The 16,418-nt window shown below is 40.3% G+C and overlaps 15 non-coding genes across 15 annotated transcripts; all 15 read right to left on the bottom strand.

The window, feature by feature from the left end:
• Positions 1-691: 691 nt before the first annotated feature.
• TRNAL-UAG (transfer RNA leucine (anticodon UAG)) lies at positions 692-773 on the bottom strand. The gene has a single exon. It is a non-coding gene; the product is annotated as a tRNA-Leu (tRNA).
• An 882-nt stretch (positions 774-1,655) lies between these two features.
• Positions 1,656-1,737, bottom strand: TRNAL-AAG (transfer RNA leucine (anticodon AAG)). The gene has a single exon. It is a non-coding gene; the product is annotated as a tRNA-Leu (tRNA).
• Positions 1,738-2,956: 1,219 nt separating this feature from the next.
• TRNAL-UAG (transfer RNA leucine (anticodon UAG)) lies at positions 2,957-3,038 on the bottom strand. Its single transcript has one exon. It is a non-coding gene; the product is annotated as a tRNA-Leu (tRNA).
• A 1,147-nt stretch (positions 3,039-4,185) lies between these two features.
• On the bottom strand, positions 4,186-4,267 carry TRNAL-AAG (transfer RNA leucine (anticodon AAG)). Its single transcript has one exon. It is a non-coding gene; the product is annotated as a tRNA-Leu (tRNA).
• A 576-nt stretch (positions 4,268-4,843) lies between these two features.
• Positions 4,844-4,925, bottom strand: TRNAL-UAG (transfer RNA leucine (anticodon UAG)). Its single transcript has one exon. It is a non-coding gene; the product is annotated as a tRNA-Leu (tRNA).
• A 1,147-nt stretch (positions 4,926-6,072) lies between these two features.
• On the bottom strand, positions 6,073-6,154 carry TRNAL-AAG (transfer RNA leucine (anticodon AAG)). Its single transcript has one exon. It is a non-coding gene; the product is annotated as a tRNA-Leu (tRNA).
• Positions 6,155-6,729: 575 nt separating this feature from the next.
• TRNAL-UAG (transfer RNA leucine (anticodon UAG)) lies at positions 6,730-6,811 on the bottom strand. The gene has a single exon. It is a non-coding gene; the product is annotated as a tRNA-Leu (tRNA).
• Positions 6,812-8,351: 1,540 nt separating this feature from the next.
• TRNAL-UAG (transfer RNA leucine (anticodon UAG)) lies at positions 8,352-8,433 on the bottom strand. Its single transcript has one exon. It is a non-coding gene; the product is annotated as a tRNA-Leu (tRNA).
• Positions 8,434-9,292: 859 nt separating this feature from the next.
• Positions 9,293-9,374, bottom strand: TRNAL-AAG (transfer RNA leucine (anticodon AAG)). Its single transcript has one exon. It is a non-coding gene; the product is annotated as a tRNA-Leu (tRNA).
• A 575-nt stretch (positions 9,375-9,949) lies between these two features.
• TRNAL-UAG (transfer RNA leucine (anticodon UAG)) lies at positions 9,950-10,031 on the bottom strand. The gene has a single exon. It is a non-coding gene; the product is annotated as a tRNA-Leu (tRNA).
• Positions 10,032-11,571: 1,540 nt separating this feature from the next.
• On the bottom strand, positions 11,572-11,653 carry TRNAL-UAG (transfer RNA leucine (anticodon UAG)). Its single transcript has one exon. It is a non-coding gene; the product is annotated as a tRNA-Leu (tRNA).
• Positions 11,654-12,535: 882 nt separating this feature from the next.
• Positions 12,536-12,617, bottom strand: TRNAL-AAG (transfer RNA leucine (anticodon AAG)). Its single transcript has one exon. It is a non-coding gene; the product is annotated as a tRNA-Leu (tRNA).
• A 1,220-nt stretch (positions 12,618-13,837) lies between these two features.
• Positions 13,838-13,919, bottom strand: TRNAL-UAG (transfer RNA leucine (anticodon UAG)). Its single transcript has one exon. It is a non-coding gene; the product is annotated as a tRNA-Leu (tRNA).
• Positions 13,920-14,801: 882 nt separating this feature from the next.
• Positions 14,802-14,883, bottom strand: TRNAL-AAG (transfer RNA leucine (anticodon AAG)). Its single transcript has one exon. It is a non-coding gene; the product is annotated as a tRNA-Leu (tRNA).
• Positions 14,884-15,457: 574 nt separating this feature from the next.
• Positions 15,458-15,539, bottom strand: TRNAL-UAG (transfer RNA leucine (anticodon UAG)). Its single transcript has one exon. It is a non-coding gene; the product is annotated as a tRNA-Leu (tRNA).
• Between the last annotated feature and the right edge of the window lie 879 nt (positions 15,540-16,418).

A 16,418-nucleotide genomic window follows, 5' to 3' on the forward strand; every position in this document is an offset into this window, starting at 1 on the left:
CCCTAGAGGGTAGGGATTTTGTTAAAAGGAGTTTGACAGCAGTGGGATTCGAACCCATGCCCCCAAAGAGACTGGAGCCTTAATACAGGGCCTTAGACCGCTCGGCCATGCTACCCATAAAAAATGAAGACGTTATTGACTAAAATTGGGTGGGACATTCCATGCTCTGCATTCATTGCTTGAGCTGGAGGCCTCAGAACTCTAAACTACAAGTATTCACCACTTTATCCATTATAAAAGGTAGTTAAAGTTTCACGGAGATGGCCAAGATGCCACCTTATGTGTTTCAGTCCTCTTTCTGAGGCAGCAGGTGGTGGTCACTTTACACTTGAGAGTGGACTTTGGGTGCAGCATTCTGTGGCAAGTTCACTTGGCACTCTGCTGAAAAGTGTGCCAGCTTTTCATTAGTACTGCTTGTTTTTTGGTGTCCACACTTAAAGTGTTAATGTGGAATCTAGCTTACAGGAGAGGTAATCACGTTCAGTTGGACTTGTTTTGTAACGTTGACAAGATTTCACTAGTCATCTCATCAAAAGTGTGCCCTTTTGGAAGACTTCTCAACCAAAGCATGCAATTTCCTAATGCTGCTGTTCTGAGATTCCAGTGTGTTGAGCAAAGGAATGCCAGCAAAGTGCAGCAGAAACTTCAGAGACGCTTGAGCAATCAAGGATAGGCATTTGTTAAAAGAGCTTGGCAGCAGTGGGATTTGAACCCACGCCTCCAAAGAGACTGGAGCCTAAATCCAGCGCCTTAGACCGCTCGGCCATGCTACCTGTGAAAGTGCTCTTGCTAAGGACTAAAAAGAGGCATGACAGTCTACATTCCATGCTCTGCATTCATTGTTTGTATGTGACATGTACGTAACATGTATGTCATGTGTGTCATATGTATGTAACGTGTGTAACATGTATTTCATAAGTGTATGACATGTATGTAACATGCATTCAACATGTATGTCATATGTATGTATAATCTGTGTAATATGTGTGTAACACGTATGTAATATGTGTGATATGTATGCCATATGTGTATTGTGTGTCATATGTGTAACATGTATGTAACATGTGTGTACCATGCATGTCATATGCATGCCATATGTGTGTAACATGTATGTAAGATATGTGCAACATGCATGTCATATGTGTGTCATATTAATGTAACATGTGTGTGACATGCATGGCATATGTGTGTAGCATGTATGTGATGTGTATGACATGTATGTTATATGTGTGTAATATGTGTAACATGCATGTGACATGTGTGTAAAATTGTGTCTAAATGGTGTGTAACATGAGTGTGACATGTATGTAACATGCATGCAACATGTATATCATATGTATGTAACATTTGTGTAATATGTGTGAACTATGTGTGTAATATGTAAGTAGCACGTGTGTCACATGTGTGTAACATGTATGTCATATGTGTGTAGTGTGTGTAGCATGTATGTAATATGTGCACAACATGCATATTATATGTATGTATCATGTATCAAACAAAACATGCAATGATTGCAGCTTTTCTAATGCTGCTAAAGCAGAGAGGTAAGTGTTTTTTGAGATTCCAGTGAGTTGGGAAAGGAACTGCAGTAAATTGCAGGAGCAAGATCAGAGAAGCTTGAGCCCTAGAGGGTAGGGATTTTGTTAAAAGGAGTTTGGCAGCAGTGGGATTCGAACCCACGCCCCCAAAGAGACTGGAGCCTTAATCCAGCGCCTTAGACCGCTCGGCCATGCTACCCATAAAAATGAACACGTTATCGACTAAAATCGGGTGGGACATTCCATGCTCTGCATTCATTGCTTGAGCTGGAGGCCTCAGAACTCTAAACTACAAGTATTCACCACTTTATCCATTATAAAAGGTAGTTAAAGTTTCACGGAGATGGCCAAGATGCCACCTTATGTGTTTCAGTCCTCTTTCTGAGGCAGCAGGTGGTGGTCACTTTACACTTGAGAGTGGACTTTGGGTGCAGTATGTAACATTTGTGTAATATGTGTGAACTATGTGTGTAATATGTAAGTAGCACGTGTGTCACATGTGTGTAACATGTATGTCATATGTGTGTAGTGTGTGTAGCATGTATGTAATATGTGCACAACATGCATATTATATGTATGTATCATGTATCAAACAAAACATGCAATGATTGCAGCTTTTCTAATGCTGCTAAAGCAGAGAGGTAAGTGTTTTTTGAGATTCCAGTGAGTTGGGAAAGGAACTGCAGTAAATTGCAGGAGCAAGATCAGAGAAGCTTGAGCCCTAGAGGGTAGGGATTTTGTTAAAAGGAGTTTGGCAGCAGTGGGATTCGAACCCATGCCCCCAAAGAGACTGGAGCCTTAATCCAGGGCCATAGACCGCTCGGCCATGCTACCCATAAAAAATGAACACGTTATTGACTAAAATCGGGTGGGACATTCCATGCTCTGCATTCATTGCTTGAGCTGGAGGCCTCAGAACTCTAAACTACAAGTATTCACCACTTTATCCATTATAAAAGGTAGTTAAAGTTTCACGGAGATGGCCAAGATGCCACCTTATGTGTTTCAGTCCTCTTAGTCCTCTTTCTGAGGCAGCAGGTGGTGGTCACTTTACACTTGAGAGTGGACTTTGGGTGCAGCATTCTGTGGCAAGTTCACTTGGCACTCTGCTGAAAAGTGTGCCAGCTTTTCATTAGTACTGCTTGTTTTTTGGTGTCCACACTTAAAGTGTTAATGTGGAATCTAGCTTACAGGAGAGGTAATCACGTTCAGTTGGACTTGTTTTGTAACGTTGACAAGATTTCACTAGTCATCTCATCAGAAGTGTGCCCTTTTGGAAGACTTCTCAACCAAAGCATGCAATTTCCTAATGCTGCTGTTCTGAGATTCCAGTGTTTTGAGCAAGGAATGCCAGCAAAGTGCAGCAGAAACTTCAGAGACGCTTGAGCAATCAAGGATAGGCATTTGTTAAAAGAGCTTGGCAGCAGTGGGATTTGAACCCACGCCTCCAAAGAGACTGGAGCCTAAATCCAGCGCCTTAGACCGCTCGGCCATGCTACCTGTGAAAGTGCTCTTGCTAAGGACTAAAAAGAGGCATGACAGTCTACATTCCATGCTCTGCATTCATTGTTTGTATGTGACATGTACGTAACATGTATGTCATGTGTGTCATATGTATGTAACGTGTGTAACATGTATTTCATAAGTGTATGACATGTATGTAACATGCATTCAACATGTATGTCATATGTATGTATAATCTGTGTAATATGTGTGTAACACGTATGTAATATGTGTGATATGTATGCCATATGTGTATTGTGTGTCATATGTGTAACATGTATGTAACATGTGTGTACCATGCATGTCATATGCATGCCCAGAAAGAGGACTGAAACACATAAGGTGGTACGTAACATGTATGTCATGTGTGTCATATGTATGTAACGTGTGTAACATGTATTTCATAAGTGTATGACATGTATGTAACATGCATTCAACATGTATGTCATATGTATGTATAATCTGTGTAATATGTGTGTAACACGTATGTAATATGTGTGATATGTATGCCATATGTGTATTGTGTGTCATATGTGTAACATGTATGTAACATGTGTGTACCATGCATGTCATATGCATGCCATATGTGTGTAACATGTATGTAATATATGTGCAACATGCATGTCATATGTGTGTCATATTAATGTAACATGTGTGTGACATGCATGGCATATGTGTGTAGCATGTATGTGATGTGTATGAAATGTATGTTATATGTGTGTAATATGTGTAACATGCATGTGACATGTGTGTAAAATTGTGTCTACATGGTGTGTAACATGAGTGTGACATGTATGTAACATGCATGCAACATGTATATCATATGTATGTAACATTTGTGTAATATGTGTGAACTATGTGTGTAATATGTAAGTAGCACGTGTGTCACATGTGTGTAACATGTATGTCATATGTGTGTAGTGTGTGTAGCATGTATGTAATATGTGCACAACATGCATATTATATGTATGTATCATGTATCAAACAAAACATGCAATGATTGCAGCTTTTCTAATGCTGCTAAAGCAGAGAGGTAAGTGTTTTTTGAGATTCCAGTGAGTTGGGAAAGGAACTGCAGTAAATTGCAGGAGCAAGATCAGAGAAGCTTGAGCCCTAGAGGGTAGGGATTTTGTTAAAATGAGTTTGGCAGCAGTGGGATTCGAACCCATGCCCCCAAAGAGACTGGAGCCTTAATCCAGCGCCTTAGACCGCTCGGCCATGCTACCCATAAAAAATGAACACGTTATTGACTAAAATCGGGTGGGACATTCCATGCTCTGCATTCATTGCTTGAGCTGGAGGCCTCAGAACTCTAAACTACAAGTATTCACCACTTTATCCATTATAAAAGGTAGTTAAAGTTTCACGGAGATGGCCAAGATGCCACCTTATGTGTTTCAGTCCTCTTTCTGAGGCAGCAGGTGGTGGTCACTTTACACTTGAGAGTGGACTTTGGGTGCAGCATTCTGTGGCAAGTTCACTTGGCACTCTGCTGAAAAGTGTGCCAGCTTTTCATTAGTACTGCTTGTTTTTTGGTGTCCACACTTAAAGTGTTAATGTGGAATCTAGCTTACAGGAGAGGTAATCACGTTCAGTTGGACTTGTTTTGTAACGTTGACAAGATTTCACTAGTCATCTCATCAAAAGTGTGCCCTTTTGGAAGACTTCTCAACCAAAGCATGCAATTTCCTAATGCTGCTGTTCTGAGATTCCAGTGTGTTGAGCAAAGGAATGCCAGCAAAGTGCAGCAGAAACTTCAGAGACGCTTGAGCAATCAAGGATAGGCATTTGTTAAAAGAGCTTGGCAGCAGTGGGATTTGAACCCACGCCTCCAAAGAGACTGGAGCCTAAATCCAGCGGCTTAGACCGCTCGGCCATGCTACCTGTGAAAGTGCTCTTGCTAAGGACTAAAAAGAGGCACAACAGTCTACATTCCATGCTTTGCATTCATTGTTTGTATGTGACATGTACGTAACATGTATGTCATGTGTGTCATATGTATGTAACGTGTGTAACATGTATTTCATAAGTGTATGACATGTATGTAACATGCATTCAACATGTATGTCATATGTATGTATAATCTGTGTAATATGTGTGTAACACGTATGTAATATGTGTGATATGTATGCCATATGTGTATTGTGTGTCATATGTGTAACATGTATGTAACATGTGTGTACCATGCATGTCATATGCATGCCCAGAAAGAGGACTGAAACACATAAGGTGGTACGTAACATGTATGTCATGTGTGTCATATGTATGTAACGTGTGTAACATGTATTTCATAAGTGTATGACATGTATGTAACATGCATTCAACATGTATGTCATATGTATGTATAATCTGTGTAATATGTGTGTAACACGTATGTAATATGTGTGATATGTATGCCATATGTGTATTGTGTGTCATATGTGTAACATGTATGTAACATGTGTGTACCATGCATGTCATATGCATGCCATATGTGTGTAACATGTATGTAAGATATGTGCAACATGCATGTCATATGTGTGTCATATTAATGTAACATGTGTGTGACATGCATGGCATATGTGTGTAGCATGTATGTGATGTGTATGACATGTATGTTATATGTGTGTAATATGTGTAACATGCATGTGACATGTGTGTAAAATTGTGTCTAAATGGTGTGTAACATGAGTGTGACATGTATGTAACATGCATGCAACATGTATATCATATGTATGTAACATTTGTGTAATATGTGTGAACTATGTGTGTAATATGTAAGTAGCACGTGTGTCACATGTGTGTAACATGTATGTCATATGTGTGTAGTGTGTGTAGCATGTATGTAATATGTGCACAACATGCATATTATATGTATGTATCATGTATCAAACAAAACATGCAATGATTGCAGCTTTTCTAATGCTGCTAAAGCAGAGAGGTAAGTGTTTTTTGAGATTCCAGTGAGTTGGGAAAGGAACTGCAGTAAATTGCAGGAGCAAGATCAGAGAAGCTTGAGCCCTAGAGGGTAGGGATTTTGTTAAAAGGAGTTTGGCAGCAGTGGGATTCGAACCCACGCCCCCAAAGAGACTGGAGCCTTAATCCAGCGCCTTAGACCGCTCGGCCATGCTACCCATAAAAATGAACACGTTATCGACTAAAATCGGGTGGGACATTCCATGCTCTGCATTCATTGCTTGAGCTGGAGGCCTCAGAACTCTAAACTACAAGTATTCACCACTTTATCCATTATAAAAGGTAGGTAAAGTTTCACGGAGATGGCCAAGATGCCACCTTATGTGTTTCAGTCCTCTTTCTGAGGCAGCAGGTGGTGGTCACTTTACACTTGAGAGTGGACTTTGGGTGCAGCATTCTGTGGCAAGTTCACTTGGCACTCTGCTGAAAAGTGTGCCAGCTTTTCATTAGTACTGCTTGTTTTTTGGTGTCCACACTTAAAGTGTTAATGTGGAATCTAGCTTACAGGAGAGGTAATCACGTTCAGTTGGACTTGTTTTGTAACGTTGACAAGATTTCACTAGTCATCTCATCAAAAGTGTTCCCTTTTGGAAGACTTCTCAACCAAAGCATGCAATTTCCTAATGCTGCTGTTCTGAGATTCCAGTGTGTTGAGCAAAGGAATGCCAGCAAAGTGCAGCAGAAACTTCAGAGACGCTTGAGCAATCAAGGATAGGCATTTGTTAAAAGAGCTTGGCAGCAGTGGGATTTGATCCCACGCCTCCAAAGAGACTGGAGCCTAAATCCAGCGCCTTAGACCGCTCGGCCATGCTACCTGTGAAAGTGCTCTTGCTAAGGACTAAAAAGAGGCACGACAGTCTACATTCCATGCTCTGCATTCATTGTTTGTATGTGACATGTACATAACATGTATGTCATGTGTGTCATATGTATGTAACGTGTGTAACATGTATTTCATAAGTGTATGACATGTATGTAACATGCATTCAACATGTATGTCATATGTATGTATAATCTGTGTAATATGTGTGTAACACGTATGTAATATGTGTGATATGTATGCCATATGTGTATTGTGTGTCATATGTGTAACATGTATGTAACATGTGTGTACCATGCATGTCATATGCATGCCATATGTGTGTAACATGTATGTAAGATATGTGCAACATGCATGTCATATGTGTGTCATATTCATGTAACATGTGTGTGACATGCATGGCATATGTGTGTAGCATGTATGTGATGTGTATGACATGTATGTTATATGTGTGTAATATGTGTAACATGCATGTGACATGTGTGTAAAATTGTGTCTAAATGGTGTGTAACATGAGTGTGACATGTATGTAACATGCATGCAACATGTATATCATATGTATGTAACATTTGTGTAATATGTGTGAACTATGTGTGTAATATGTAAGTAGCACGTGTGTCACATGTGTGTAACATGTATGTCATATGTGTGTAGTGTGTGTAGCATGTATGTAATATGTGCACAACATGCATATTATATGTATGTATCATGTATCAAACAAAACATGCAATGATTGCAGCTTTTCTAATGCTGCTAAAGCAGAGAGGTAAGTGTTTTTTGAGATTCCAGTGAGTTGGGAAAGGAACTGCAGTAAATTGCAGGAGCAAGATCAGAGAAGCTTGAGCCCTAGAGGGTAGGGATTTTGTTAAAAGGAGTTTGGCAGCAGTGGGATTCGAACCCATGCCCCCAAAGAGACTGGAGCCTTAATCCAGGGCCTTAGACCGCTTGGCCATGCTACCCATAAAAAATGAACACGTTATTGACTAAAATCGGGTGGGACATTCCATGCTCTGCATTCATTGCTTGAGCTGGAGGCCTCAGAACTCTAAACTACAAGTATTCACCACTTTATCCATTATAAAAGGTAGTTAAAGTTTCACGGAGATGGCCAAGATGCCACCTTATGTGTTTCAGTCCTCTTTCTGAGGCAGCAGGTGGTGGTCACTTTACACTTGAGAGTGGACTTTGGGTGCAGCATTCTGTGGCAAGTTCACTTGGCACTCTGCTGAAAAGTGTGCCAGCTTTTCATTAGTACTGCTTGTTTTTTGGTGTCCACACTTAAAGTGTTAATGTGGAATCTAGCTTACAGGAGAGGTAATCACGTTCAGTTGGACTTGTTTTGTAACGTTGACAAGATTTCACTAGTCATCTCATCAAAAGTGTGCCCTTTTGGAAGACTTCTCAACCAAAGCATGCAATTTCCTAATGCTGCTGTTCTGAGATTCCAGTGTGTTGAGCAAAGGAATGCCAGCAAAGTGCAGCAGAAACTTCAGAGACGCTTGAGCAATCAAGGATAGGCATTTGTTAAAAGAGCTTGGCAGCAGTGGGATTTGAACCCACGCCTCCAAAGAGACTGGAGCCTAAATCCAGCGCCTTAGACCGCTCGGCCATGCTACCTGTGAAAGTGCTCTTGCTAAGGACTAAAAAGAGGCATGACAGTCTACATTCCATGCTCTGCATTCATTGTTTGTATGTGACATGTACGTAACATGTATGTCATGTGTGTCATATGTATGTAACGTGTGTAACATGTATTTCATAAGTGTATGACATGTATGTAACATGCATTCAACATGTATGTCATATGTATGTATAATCTGTGTAATATGTGTGTAACACGTATGTAATATGTGTGATATGTATGCCATATGTGTATTGTGTGTCATATGTGTAACATGTATGTAACATGTGTGTACCATGCATGTCATATGCATGCCATATGTGTGTAACATGTATGTAAGATATGTGCAACATGCATGTCATATGTGTGTCATATTAATGTAACATGTGTGTGACATGCATGGCATATGTGTGTAGCATGTATGTGATGTGTATGACATGTATGTTATATGTGTGTAATATGTGTAACATGCATGTGACATGTGTGTAACATGAGTGTGACATGTATGTAACATGCATGCAACATGTATACCATATGTATGTAACATTTGTGTAATATGTGTGAACTATGTGTGTAATATGTAAGTAGCACGTGTGTCACATGTGTGTAACATGTATGTCATATGTGTGTAGTGTGTGTAGCATGTATGTAATATGTGCACAACATGCATATTATATGTATGTATCATGTATCAAACAAAACATGCAATGATTGCAGCTTTTCTAATGCTGCTAAAGCAGAGAGGTAAGTGTTTTTTGAGATTCCAGTGAGTTGGGAAAGGAACTGCAGTAAATTGCAGGAGCAAGATCAGAGAAGCTTGAGCCCTAGAGGGTAGGGATTTTGTTAAAAGGAGTTTGGCAGCAGTGGGATTCGAACCCATGCCCCCAAAGAGACTGGAGCCTTAATCCAGCGCCTTAGACCGCTCGGCCATGCTACCCATAAAAATGAACACATTATCGACTAAAATCGGGTGGGACATTCCATGCTCTGCATTCATTGCTTGAGCTGGAGGCCTCAGAACTCTAAACTACAAGTATTCACCACTTTATCCATTATAAAAGGTAGTTAAAGTTTCACGGAGATGGCCAAGATGCCACCTTATGTGTTTCAGTCCTCTTTCTGAGGCAGCAGGTGGTGGTCACTTTACACTTGAGAGTGGACTTTGGGTGCAGCATTCTGTGGCAAGTTCACTTGGCACTCTGCTGAAAAGTGTGCCAGCTTTTCATTAGTACTGCTTGTTTTTTGGTGTCCACACTTAAAGTGTTAATGTGGAATCTAGCTTACAGGAGAGGTAATCACGTTCAGTTGGACTTGTTTTGTAACGTTGACAAGATTTCACTAGTCATCTCATCAAAAGTGTGCCCTTTTGGAAGACTTCTCAACCAAAGCATGCAATTTCCTAATGCTGCTGTTCTGAGATTCCAGTGTGTTGAGCAAAGGAATGCCAGCAAAGTGCAGCAGAAACTTCAGAGACGCTTGAGCAATCAAGGATAGGCATTTGTTAAAAGAGCTTGGCAGCAGTGGGATTTGAACCCACGCCTCCAAAGAGACTGGAGCCTAAATCCAGCGCCTTAGACCGCTCGGCCATGCTACCTGTGAAAGTGCTCTTGCTAAGGACTAAAAAGAGGCACGACAGTCTACATTCCATGCTCTGCATTCATTGTTTGTATGTGACATGTACGTAACATGTATGTCATGTGTGTCATATGTATGTAACGTGTGTAACATGTATTTCATAAGTGTATGACATGTATGTAACATGCATTCAACATGTATGTCATATGTATGTATAATCTGTGTAATATGTGTGTAACACGTATGTAATATGTGTGATATGTATGCCATATGTGTATTGTGTGTCATATGTGTAACATGTATGTAACATGTGTGTACCATGCATGTCATATGCATGCCATATGTGTGTAACATGTATGTAAGATATGTGCAACATGCATGTCATATGTGTGTCAAATTCATGTAACATGTGTGTGACATGCATGGCATATGTGTGTAGCATGTATGTGATGTGTATGACATGTATGTTATATGTGTGTAATATGTGTAACATGCATGTGACATGTGTGTAAAATTGTGTCTAAATGGTGTGTAACATGAGTGTGACATGTATGTAACATGCATGCAACATGTATATCATATGTATGTAACATTTGTGTAATATGTGTGAACTATGTGTGTAATATGTAAGTAGCACGTGTGTCACATGTGTGTAACATGTATGTCATATGTGTGTAGTGTGTGTAGCATGTATGTAATATGTGCACAACATGCATATTATATGTATGTATCATGTATCAAACAAAACATGCAATGATTGCAGCTTTTCTAATGCTGCTAAAGCAGAGAGGTAAGTGTTTTTTGAGATTCCAGTGAGTTGGGAAAGGAACTGCAGTAAATTGCAGGAGCAAGATCAGAGAAGCTTGAGCCCTAGAGGGTAGGGATTTTGTTAAAAGGAGTTTGACAGCAGTGGGATTCGAACCCATGCCCCCAAAGAGACTGGAGCCTTAATACAGGGCCTTAGACCGCTCGGCCATGCTACCCATAAAAAATGAAGACGTTATTGACTAAAATTGGGTGGGACATTCCATGCTCTGCATTCATTGCTTGAGCTGGAGGCCTCAGAACTCTAAACTACAAGTATTCACCACTTTATCCATTATAAAAGGTAGTTAAAGTTTCACGGAGATGGCCAAGATGCCACCTTATGTGTTTCAGTCCTCTTTCTGAGGCAGCAGGTGGTGGTCACTTTACACTTGAGAGTGGACTTTGGGTGCAGCATTCTGTGGCAAGTTCACTTGGCACTCTGCTGAAAAGTGTGCCAGCTTTTCATTAGTACTGCTTGTTTTTTGGTGTCCACACTTAAAGTGTTAATGTGGAATCTAGCTTACAGGAGAGGTAATCACGTTCAGTTGGACTTGTTTTGTAACGTTGACAAGATTTCACTAGTCATCTCATCAAAAGTGTGCCCTTTTGGAAGACTTCTCAACCAAAGCATGCAATTTCCTAATGCTGCTGTTCTGAGATTCCAGTGTGTTGAGCAAAGGAATGCCAGCAAAGTGCAGCAGAAACTTCAGAGACGCTTGAGCAATCAAGGATAGGCATTTGTTAAAAGAGCTTGGCAGCAGTGGGATTTGAACCCACGCCTCCAAAGAGACTGGAGCCTAAATCCAGCGCCTTAGACCGCTCGGCCATGCTACCTGTGAAAGTGCTCTTGCTAAGGACTAAAAAGAGGCATGACAGTCTACATTCCATGCTCTGCATTCATTGTTTGTATGTGACATGTACGTAACATGTATGTCATGTGTGTCATATGTATGTAACGTGTGTAACATGTATTTCATAAGTGTATGACATGTATGTAACATGCATTCAACATGTATGTCATATGTATGTATAATCTGTGTAATATGTGTGTAACACGTATGTAATATGTGTGATATGTATGCCATATGTGTATTGTGTGTCATATGTGTAACATGTATGTAACATGTGTGTACCATGCATGTCATATGCATGCCATATGTGTGTAACATGTATGTAAGATATGTGCAACATGCATGTCATATGTGTGTCATATTAATGTAACATGTGTGTGACATGCATGGCATATGTGTGTAGCATGTATGTGATGTGTATGACATGTATGTTATATGTGTGTAATATGTGTAACATGCATGTGACATGTGTGTAAAATTGTGTCTAAATGGTGTGTAACATGAGTGTGACATGTATGTAACATGCATGCAACATGTATATCATATGTATGTAACATTTGTGTAATATGTGTGAACTATGTGTGTAATATGTAAGTAGCACATGTGTCACATGTGTGTAACATGTATGTCATATGTGTGTAGTGTGTGTAGCATGTATGTAATATGTGCACAACATGCATATTATATGTATGTATCATGTATCAAACAAAACATGCAATGATTGCAGCTTTTCTAATGCTGCTAAAGCAGAGAGGTAAGTGTTTTTTGAGATTCCAGTGAGTTGGGAAAGGAACTGCAGTAAATTGCAGGAGCAAGATCAGAGAAGCTTGAGCCCTAGAGGGTAGGGATTTTGTTAAAAGGAGTTTGGCAGCAGTGGGATTCGAACCCACGCCCCCAAAGAGACTGGAGCCTTAATCCAGCGCCTTAGACCGCTCGGCCATGCTACCCATAAAAATGAACACGTTATCGACTAAAATCGGGTGGGACATTCCATGCTCTGCATTCATTGCTTGAGCTGGAGGCCTCAGAACTCTAAACTACAAGTATTCACCACTTTATCCATTATAAAAGGTAGTTAAAGTTTCACGGAGATGGCCAAGATGCCACCTTATGTGTTTCAGTCCTCTTTCTGAGGCAGCAGGTGGTGGTCACTTTACACTTGAGAGTGGACTTTGGGTGCAGTATGTAACATTTGTGTAATATGTGTGAACTATGTGTGTAATATGTAAGTAGCACGTGTGTCACATGTGTGTAACATGTATGTCATATGTGTGTAGTGTGTGTAGCATGTATGTAATATGTGCACAACATGCATATTATATGTATGTATCATGTATCAAACAAAACATGCAATGATTGCAGCTTTTCTAATGCTGCTAAAGCAGAGAGGTAAGTGTTTTTTGAGATTCCAGTGAGTTGGGAAAGGAACTGCAGTAAATTGCAGGAGCAAGATCAGAGAAGCTTGAGCCCTAGAGGGTAGGGATTTTGTTAAAAGGAGTTTGGCAGCAGTGGGATTCGAACCCATGCCCCCAAAGAGACTGGAGCCTTAATCCAGGGCCATAGACCGCTCGGCCATGCTACCCATAAAAAATGAACACGTTATTGACTAAAATCGGGTGGGACATTCCATGCTCTGCATTCATTGCTTGAGCTGGAGGCCTCAGAACTCTAAACTACAAGTATTCACCACTTTATCCATTATAAAAGGTAGTTAAAGTTTCACGGAGATGGCCAAGATGCCACCTTATGTGTTTCAGTCCTCTTAGTCCTCTTTCTGAGGCAGCAGGTGGTGGTCACTTTACACTTGAGAGTGGACTTTGGGTGCAGCATTCTGTGGCAAGTTCACTTGGCACTCTGCTGAAAAGTGTGCCAGCTTTTCATTAGTACTGCTTGTTTTTTGGTGTCCACACTTAAAGTGTTAATGTGGAATCTAGCTTACAGGAGAGGTAATCACGTTCAGTTGGACTTGTTTTGTAACGTTGACAAGATTTCACTAGTCATCTCATCAAAAGTGTGCCCTTTTGGAAGACTTCTCAACCAAAGCATGCAATTTCCTAATGCTGCTGTTCTGAGATTCCAGTGTGTTGAGCAAAAGAATGCCAGCAAAGTGCAGCAGAAACTTCAGAGACGCTTGAGCAATCAAGGATAGGCATTTGTTAAAAGAGCTTGGCAGCAGTGGGATTTGAACCCACGCCTCCAAAGAGACTGGAGCCTAAATCCAGCGCCTTAGACCGCTCGGCCATGCTACCTGTGAAAGTGCTCTTGCTAAGGACTAAAAAGAGGCACGACAGTCTACATTCCATGCTCTGCATTCATTGTTTGTATGTGACATGTACGTAACATGTATGTCATGTGTGTCATATGTATGTAACGTGTGTAACATGTATTTCATAAGTGTATGACATGTATGTAACATGTATTCAACATGTATGTCATATGTATGTATAATCTGTGTAATATGTGTGTAACACGTATGTAATATGTGTGATATGTATGCCATATGTGTATTGTGTGTCATATGTGTAACATGTATGTAACATGTGTGTACCATGCATGTCATATGCATGCCATGTGTGTGTAACATGTATGTAAGATATGTGCAACATGCATGTCATATGTGTGTCATATTAATGTAACATGTGTGTGACATGCATGTCATATGTGTGTAGCATGTATGTGATGTGTATGACATGTATGCCATATGTGTGTAATATGTGTAACATGCATGTGACATGTGTGTAAAATTGTGTCTAAATGGTGTGTAACATGAGTGTGACATGTATGTAACATGCATGCAACATGTATATCATATGTATGTAACATTTGTGTAATATGTGTGAACTATGTGTGTAATATGTAAGTAGCACGTGTGTCACATGTGTGTAACATGTATGTCATATGTGTGTAGTGTGTGTAGCATGTATGTAATATGTGCACAACATGCATATTATATGTATGTATCATGTATCAAACAAAACATGCAATGATTGCAGCTTTTCTAATGCTGCCAAAGCAGAGAGGTAAGTGTTTTTTGAGATTCCAGTGAGTTGGGAAAGGAACTGCAGTAAATTGCAGGAGCAAGATCAGAGAAGCTTGAGTCCTAGAGGGTAGGGATTTTGTTAAAAGGAGTTTGGCAGCAGTGGGATTCGAACCCACGCCCCCAAAGAGACTGGAGCCTTAATCCAGCGCCTTAGACCGCTCGGCCATGCTACCCATAAAAATGAACACATTATCGACTAAAATGGGGTGGGACATTCCATGCTCTGCATTCATTGCTTGAGCTGGAGGCCTCAGAACTCTAAACTACAAGTATTCACCACTTTATCCATTATAAAAGGTAGTTGAAGTTTCACGGAGATGGCCAAGATGCCACCTTATGTGTTTCAGTCCTCTTTCTGAGGCAGCAGGTGGTGGTCACTTTACACTTGAGAGTGGACTTTGGGTGCAGCATTCTGTGGCAAGTTCACTTGGCACTCTGCTGAAAAGTGTGCCAGCTTTTCATTAGTACTGCTTGTTTTTTGGTGTCCACATTTAAAGTGTTAATGTGGAATCTAGCTTACAGGAGAGGTAATCACGTTCAGTTGGACTTGTTTTGTAACGTTGACAAGATTTCACTAGTCATCTCATCAGAAGTGTGCCCTTTTGGAAGACTTCTCAACCAAAGCATGCAATTTCCTAATGCTGCTGTTCTGAGATTCCAGTGTGTTGAGCAAGGAATGCCAGCAAAGTGCAGCAGAAACTTCAGAGACGCTTGAGCAATCAAGGATAGGCATTTGTTAAAAGAGCTTGGCAGCAGTGGGATTTGAACCCATGCCTCCAAAGAGACTGGAGCCTAAATCCAGCGCCTTAGACCGCTCGGCCATGCTACCTGTGAAAGTGCTCTTGCTAAGGACTAAAAAGAGGCATGACAGTCTACATTCCATGCTCTGCATTCATTGTTTGTATGTGACATGTACGTAACATGTATGTCATGTGTGTCATATGTATGTAACGTGTGTAACATGTATTTCATAAGTGTATGACATGTATGTAACATGTATTCAACATGTATGTCATATGTATGTATAATCTGTGTAATATGTGTGTAACACGTATGTAATATGTGTGATATGTATGCCATATGTGTATTGTGTGTCATATGTGTAACATGTATGTAACATGTGTGTACCATGCATGTCATATGCATGCCATGTGTGTGTAACATGTATGTAAGATATGTGCAACATGCATGTCATATGTGTGTCATATTAATGTAACATGTGTGTGACATGCATGTCATATGTGTGTAGCATGTATGTGATGTGTATGACATGTATGCCATATGTGTGTAATTTGTGTAACATGCATGTGACATGTGTGTAAAATTGTGTCTAAATGGTGTGTAACATGAGTGTGACATGTATGTAACATGCATGCAACATGTATATCATATGTATGTAACATTTGTGTAATATGTGTGAACTATGTGTGTAATATGTAAGTAGCACATGTGTCACATGTGTGTAACATGTATGTCATATGTGTGTAGTGTGTGTAGCATGTATGTAATATGTGCACAACATGCATATTATATGTATGTATCATGTATCAAACAAAACATGCAATGATTGCAGCTTTTCTAATGCTGCCAAAGCAGAGAGGTAAGTGTTTTTTGAGATTCCAGTGAGTTGGGAAAGGAACTGCAGTAAATTGCAGGAGCAAGATCAGAGAAGCTTGAGTCCTAGAGGGTAGGGATTTTGTTAAAAGGA

The sequence above is a fragment of the Lithobates pipiens genome, unplaced genomic scaffold (assembly GCF_037356315.1).
Source record: "Lithobates pipiens isolate NorthernLeopardFrog02 unplaced genomic scaffold, aLitPip1_a1.2 Scaffold_28, whole genome shotgun sequence".
Lineage (NCBI taxonomy): Eukaryota > Metazoa > Chordata > Amphibia > Anura > Ranidae > Lithobates > Lithobates pipiens.